This window comes from Balaenoptera borealis, assembly GCF_965194805.1.
Source record: "Balaenoptera borealis genome assembly, chromosome: 15".
Classification (NCBI taxonomy): domain Eukaryota; kingdom Metazoa; phylum Chordata; class Mammalia; order Artiodactyla; family Balaenopteridae; genus Balaenoptera; species Balaenoptera borealis.
The window spans coordinates 18,835,476-18,843,545 of record NC_138871.1 but is presented as its reverse complement, the minus strand read 5'-3'; positions in this window follow the sequence as shown (position 1 = coordinate 18,843,545).

The following is an 8,070-nucleotide window of genomic DNA, read 5'->3' as shown; positions in this document are numbered from 1 at the left end:
TGGTGTGTTTTGGGGTGTCTGTGAACTTATTATGATTTTAGGCAGCCTCTCTGCTAATGGGTGGGGTTGTGTTCCTATCTTGCTAGTTGTTTGGCATGGGGTGTCCACCATTGTAACTTGCTGGTCGTTGAGTGGAGCTTTGTTTTGGCGTTCAGATGGAGATCTCTGGGAGAGCTTTCGCTGTTTGTTATTACATGAAGCCGAGAGGTCCCTTGTGGTTTAATGTCCTGAACTTGGCTCTCCCACCTCAGAATCTCAGGCCTGACACCTGGCCGGAGCACCAAGACCCTATCAGCCACATGGCTCAGAAGAAAAGGGAGAAAAAATAAATAAATAAAATAAAGTTATTAATATAAAAAATGAAAAAAAATTAATTATTAAAAATAAAAAAAACCTAAAAAGTAAGAAAAAAAAAAAAAAGGAAGAAAATAGAGAGCAACCAAACCAAACAACAAGTCCACCAAAGATAACAAATGCTAAAAATAAACTATAAAAAACAAAAACAAATACAAAAACAGGCAGACTGAACCCTAGGACAAATGGTAAAATAAAGCTATACAGACATAATCACACACACAAGCATACACATACACCCTCACTAAAAGAGAAAAAGGAAAAAATATATATACACCTTTGCTCCCAAAGTCCACTGCCTCAATTTGGGATGATTCGTTGTCTATTCAGGTATTCCACAGATGCAGGGTACATCAAGTTGATTGTGGAGATTTAATCTGCTGCTCCTGAGGCTGCTGGGAGAGATTTCCCTTTCTCTTCTTTGTTCACACAGCTCCTGGGGTTCAGCTTTGGATTTGGCCCTCCCTTTGCATGTAGGTCACCTGAGGGCATCTGTTGTTCACTCAGGCAGGATGGGGTTAAAGTAGCAGCTTATTCGGGGGCTCTGGCTCACTCAGGCCGGGGGGAGGGCGGGATACGGAATGTGGTGCATGTCTGAGGCCACAGAGGCCAGCGTGACATTGCAACAGCCTGAGGCATGCCGTGTGTTCTCCCGGGGAAGTTGTCCCTAGATCATGGGACCCAGGCAGTGGCAGGCTGCACAGGTTCCCCGTAGGGGAGGTATGGATAGTGACACGTGATTGCACACAGGCTCTTGGTGGCTGCAGCAGCAGCCTTAGCATCTCATGCCCATCTCTGGGGTCCAGGCTGATAGCCGCAGCTCGCGCCCATCTCTGGAGCTCCTTTAGGCCACGTTCTTAATCCCCTCTCTTCAGGCACTGTGAAACAAAAAGGCCAGAGAAAGTTTCTTACCTCTTCGGCAGTTTCAGACTTTTCCCCAGACACTCTTAGCCAACTGTGGCACATTAGCTCCTTTCAGGCTGTGTTCACACAGCCAACCCCAGTCCTCTCCCTGAGATCAGACCTCCGAAGCCTGAGCCTCAGCTCCCAGTCCCCACCCGCCCCAGCCAGTGAGCAGGCAAGCCTCTCAGGCTGTTGAGTGCTGGTTGGCACCAACCCTCTTTGTGGGAATCTCTCTGCTTTGTCCTCTGAACCCCTGTTGCTGCACTCTCCTCCATGGTTCTGAAGCTTCCCCCAAACCACCTGCCGTCTCCACCAGTGACAGGGCTTCCTAGTGTGTGGAAACTTTTCCTCCTTCACAGCTCCCTCCCACTGGTGCAGGTCTCCCATCCCTATTCTTTTGTCTCTGCCTTTTCCTTTTTCTTTTGCCCTACCCAGGTACGTGTGGAGTTTCTTGCCTTTTGGGAGGTCTGAGGTCTTCTGTCAGCATTCAGTAGGTGTTCTGCAGGAGTTGTTCCACATGTAGATGTATTTCTGATGTATTTGTGGGAAGGAAGGTGATCTCCACGTCTTACTCTTCTGCCATCTTGAAGGTCTCTCCCTTGCCTGTTGATTCATAGACATGAGGAGCCGTTATGATCTCTTTTCTTGATGCAATATATGAAAATGAAGGAAATTCTAATATTGTTGAATGATCAGTGAGTTTCTTCCTCTTGTTTAAATATATTTAGGCAAATCACACAATATTCCTTGTTTTCTGGAGATAAATTCAGTTTCCTCAGAAAGTTTGTCTCTTGGGTCTCCCCAGGGAAGCTACCTGAGACCCTACAGAGCACGTTCCACATATTATGCATCAAAATCCATAAAGCCAGTAACGTATACAGCACAAATGTAAGGTGTGCTGGCATTTACATTACAAACAGTGTGAATCTTCTGTAAAGGAATGTTTGCTCAGAAATGAAGTCCTATGAACTTTAGAATAACCTTAAACAGTAATTGTCTCTGTATATCTTCTTGAGTTTCAAATTTAAAGACTGGATTCCTTATCTTGGCATCCAGGACATTGCATAGTCTTGAAGCAAGGTAACTTGCTTCTGTTTCCCATTAGGGTGCAGACACATGAGTCCTACCCATGCCTCTAATTAGCCACAGCAATGCAACAAGATTTGGGGATCAGCTTTTATAGGGAGTTTTGCAGCCCACTTGGGCCTAGATTCTAAGGTTCCATCTCTTCATTAATCAATGTTTCTGACCTTCTGCCTTTATATTTTCCCAACTAGCCACTCCAAGAAATCTGTCTATTTTTATTGCATTGGCTTTCTGTGTATGAAAACATCAAGAAAAGCAATTACACTATTCATAAGCAGATTCATTATTTTAACTTTGCTCTATTTTAAAATATATCAGCTGTAGTTTTAGAAATCTTCAAAGGTATTTATAAAATTATTATTCTGTTGTTCCTCCTTCTTATGTCACATATTTGGGCTCAACCTTTTTTCAAAAGAGAGTGGAAAAACATGTATATATATATATATGTAATGTATTTGAGTTCTTTGTATGTGAGAAGTGTATAGAGCATGCGCTACTCTTAGACTGTATTAAGATATGTAACACTGTATATGTTTAGTAAGGGGTATCAAAAGGGCCTCTATCTATTAGAATAGTTCTTTTAATCAGGTACAGTTGTTGAAAGTCCCATCATCAGGAATGGGGTACTTTAAAGTGTATTTTCATGAGTCACCTACAAAAAACTCACAGTGTGAATTCCATAATGCCCTTAGGGCCTGCAAGTACAGTTTTGCCCCAGTTCCTCATTAGGTCTTTTGGAGAGGGGAGGGTATAGAAAATCCAGACCTTTATATTAAATAACACTAGGAATGCTAGCCATATGTATGTACATCTCTGTCCCCCTTCCTCTTACCACCCTCCTCCACTACCTTAGCTTGTTATGGAGACTGAAGCACGGCTAGCTAATACTTGATTTTTTTATAGCTGAGTAAATGTGAATAATTATTAATTGTCAACTTTTCGTGGCCACCCACCTGAAGGAAATTGCCATTCTTGCCTGTCAGCAGACATGACTCACTGTGGCAGTAAATCTTGAATGTGTCCTGAGGGAATCAGCGCCAACAGCGGGCACGGATGAGCAGTGGTGGTTGGGTAGGTCATGGATATTCCATAGAGTCAAAAATTTTCCTGTGAGTTTCTGATGATTCTCCACTTTCTTTCCAAATCCGTTGAAAATCACTATAGTTATTTCAAATGAAAGATTTTTAATGCTGTAAACAACTGGATGCTAAGAAGACGATGTCTTTTTTTTTTTTTTTTTCTTAGAATATTCCTCCTAATAGGAAGAATTCTGATTTCCAGGCTGGTGCATGTGTCTCTTTTTCAACTACTCTAGATAGGATTTTTCTTCCTCCTTTTCTCCCTCTTTCCTTCTTTCTTTCTTTCACCTCTCTTCCTTGGTTTTACAATACCACTGTGTTACTAGATAGCAAATTATATTTACTGTTCTTCCCTTCCATTAGCTTATGTTCCCCTTTAAGGCAGAGGTTATATCATTTTCATCTTTCAATCTCCAGCCTTTTTTTTAACATCTATATTGGAGTATAATTGCTTTACAATGTTGTGTTGGTTTCTGCTGTATAACGAAGTGATTCAGCTATATGTGTATATATATACCCATATCCCCTCCCTATTACGTCTCCCTCTCACCCTCCCTATCCAACCCCTCTAGGTGGTCACAAAGCACCAAGCTGATCTCCCTGTGCTATGCAGCTGTTTCCCCCTAGCTATATATTTTACATTTGGTAGTGTATATATGTTAGTGCTACTCTCTCACTTTGTCCCAGCTTACCCTTCCCCCTCCCCATGTCCTCAAGTCCATTCTCTATGTCTGCATCTTTATTCCTGTCCTGCCGCTAGGTTCATCAGAAGCTTTTTTTTTTTTTTTTTTAGATTCCATATATATGTGTTAGCATATGGTAGTTGTTTTTCCCTTTCTGACTTACTTCACTCTGTATGACAGACCCTAGGTCCATCTGCCTCACTACAAATAACTCAAATTCGTTTCTTTTTATGGCTGAGTAATATTCCATTGTATATATGTGCCACATCTTCTTTATCCATTCATCTGTCAATGGACACTTTGGCTGCTTCCATGTCCTGGCTATTGTAAAGAGTGCAGCAATGAACATTGTGGTACATAACTATTTTTCAAATATGGTTTTCTCAGGGTATATGCCCAGTAGTGGGATTGTTGGGTCATATGGTAGTTCTATTTTTAGTCCTATAAGGAACCTGCATACTGTTCTCCATAGTGACTGTATCAACTTACATTCCCACCAACAGTGCAAGAGGGTTCCCTTTTCTCCACACCCTCTCCAGCATTTATTGTTTGTAGATTTTTTGATGATGACCATTCTGACTGGTGTGAGATGATATCTCATCGTAGTTTTGATTTGCATTTCTCTAATGATTAATGATGTTGAGCATTCTTTCATGTGTGTGTTGGCAATCTGTATGTCTTCTTTGGATAAATGTCTATTTAGGTCTTCTGCCCATTTTTGGATTGGGTTGTTTGTTTTTTTGATATTGAGCTGCCTAAGCTGCTTGTATATTTTGTAGATTAATCCTTTGTCAGTTCATTCATTAGCAAATATTTTCTCCCATTCTGAGGGTTGTCTTTTCATCTTGTTTATGTTTCCTTTGCTGTGCAAAAGCTTTAAAGTTTCATTAGGTCCCATTTGTTAATTTTTGTTTTTATTTCCATTTCTCTGGGAAGTGGGTCACAAAGGATCTTGCTGTGATTTATGTCATAGAGTGTTCTGCCTATGTTTTCCTCTAAGAGTTTGATGGTGTCTGGCCTTACATTTAGGTCTTATATCCATTTGAAGTTTATTTTTGTGTATGGTGTTAGGAAGTATTATAATTTCATTATTTCCCATGTAGCTGTCCAGTTTTCCCAGCACCACTTATTGTAGAGTCTGTCTTTTCTCCATTGTATATTCTTGCCTCCTTTATCAAAGATAAGGTGACCATATGTGCATGGGTTTATCTCTGGGCTTTCTATCCTGCTTCATTGATCTATATTTCTGTTTTTGTGCCAGTACCATACTGTCTTGATTACTGTAGCTTTGTAGTATAGTCTGAAGTCAGGGAGCCTGATTCCTTCAGCTCTATTTTTCTTTCTCAAGATTGCTTTGGTTATTCGGGGTCTTTTGTGTTTCCATACAAATTGTGAAATTTTTTGTTCCAGTTCTGAGAAAAATGCCATTGGTAGTGTGATTGGGATTGCACTGAATCTGTAGATTGCTTCAGGTAGTAGAGTCATTTTCACAATGTTGATTCTTCCAGTCCAAGAACATGGTATATCTCTCCATCTGTTTGTATCATCTTTAATTTCTTTCATCAGTATCTTATAGTTTTCTGCCAACAGGTCTTTTTTCTGCTTAGGTAGGTTTATTCCTAGGTATTTTATTCTTTTAGTTGCAATGGTAAATGGGAGTGTTTCCTTCATTTTTCTTTCAGATTTTTCATCATTAGTTTATAGGAATGCAGGAGATTTCTGTGCCTTAATTTTGTATCCTGCTACTCTACCAAATTCATTGATTAGTCCAATATTTATTAAAGGTCAATTATATAATACATGATCCATAAATGTTGAGGCACGGAAAATATAGGGAACTTTGATGATGGAGACAGGAAAGGGAAAAGCTCAGTGAAGGCATTGTTGGCTGAGGTCAAGCTCCTGAAGAAAACCACAGAAGAGGTAGTGGGCAAAGTGGAAACTAGAAGAGAGCAGATGGTTAATGTAGCAAAGGAAAATTTTGGCCAACTTGGCAATTTTCCTAAGGGCTTGTTTACAAATAGGGATAGTTTTATGTGTTTGCAACCTGTGTAGTTGCCCAGGCCCATGTGCTTAAATGGTCCCTGCACTTGTCTTAATGTTTTGATGTTGGTGAGTTGAAATCCTTAGTAGATTTTGAAGGAGAGGTCCCTCATTTTAATTTTACACTAGGTCCTGCAAATCATGGAACACTCCGAATGAACTTTTTGGCCACTCCAATATATAGCGATTACCTCTTTTAGCTCCATACAGCTCTTCAGAGACTCACGTAATTGCTGCACCTCAAGGATTAAGATATTAACCATGACCTCAGTTAAAGTGATATAGAAAAGCATATGTCTCTAGTCCACCAGAGCTACCTACCAGCTTCTTCCATATATCTTGACAAAAATTGAAGCTGAAATTGGGGAGTGAGGGTGAGAATTGGTTTAAATGTTTACTCCAGGGTCTAAGAAAGCAGATTTATTTCTATGGCATTTGATATAAAACTCATTTTGGAAGACATTTTGTAAGGAATGAGTTAAACTTGTTTAAGGAAAAATTACACAGATAGTCAAGATGGGATTTTTAGATATCCTGCTCTGGAATTATCTGAATCGTTGCTTTTGGTCCTGCTGCAGTGATAGACAATCTGTTAAGCAGTTACAAACTACCAATGTTTAAATCCATTCCTGTCACTACCAGGTACCTGACTTTAGGTAGATTCTCTAATCTCTAAAGGATTAACGTCAATTTTCTTATGCATAAAATGGGGATAACAGATGCTGGACTCACAGGGTTGTTTTGCAGATTAAATGAGGATGAAACGAGTTAATACATAGAAAGTACTAATTGCAGTGCATTGTACATAGTAAACACTAAGTAAAATAATTGTTATTATTAATATGGCACAAGAGGTGGTTGAGTTCCTCAAAATTTGGGGGGAAAGGTTCAGAGTAAATTTTTAATAGGTAAGGAGGAGGAAGAGGAATCACAAGATAAACATCTTGTCACATAGAGGTGCAGTCTTAAGTACATTTCTAATATTATATATTTAATTAAGCATGTCTCTGATGCTCCAGCAATATGGCAAGGGTTTTGTGCTGCACTTGAACGGTGCTGGGAGACAGGTCACTGGAGCAATGTTATGATAAAACAATTTTTTTAAAAATTCATATTTCTTCTGATGTTTCCCCTTGACTCAGAGCTGGGAATAGGGTGAAATTTTAAAGGTTCACTGGGAACAAATGGAAGCTTAACTTCCATCTGTTGTTCCCCAGGGCATCTGGGAGGCTTTTCTCTGAAGGATGCATCATCTGAGCTCTCTCCATTCCTCCCTCTGTCTTCCACACACACTGGCTTGACACACTGGCACATACACACTTATGGTTAGACTTCAGCAAAATGGTGAATTTGGTGGAATTTGTCTTCTTCATTCTCCATCCCCCAGTTTTAATCCCTATTTCCTTCTCTGAAACTATTCTTTACTTTTTCACCCATTAATTGTTTTATTCAATAAATACGTGAAATACAGATTTGTGATGGGCACTCTGCTAATTTTTGAAGATACTGTAAGCAGGTCAGATGAGGTCTCTCCTCCTCCAGCTGGGGGAAATATACAGTAATAAGTCATTTTAAAAATACACCAGATTATTAATAATTCTGAAAGTTATATGAAGGAAATTAACAAGTTTATGACAAAGTAAAGAGTAAGGGGAAATCAAATTCAATGGGAACATTGAGGGTGCTTCTCTGAGGAGGTGGCATTTGAACTGATCTAAAGGATGAAATGAGCCCACTGTGCAAAGAACTGAAAAGAAACAAAAAGACGTGAATGCTCCTGGATTGTAGAGAGACAGAAGCAAAATAGAAATGAGGGGGAACAGGATAGTGATGAACACTCTGGGCCATGGTAAAAGTGTTGGATTTAAATTTAATAGAAAGTGGAAACCACTGAGGACCTTTGATCAGAGGAGAGAAATATA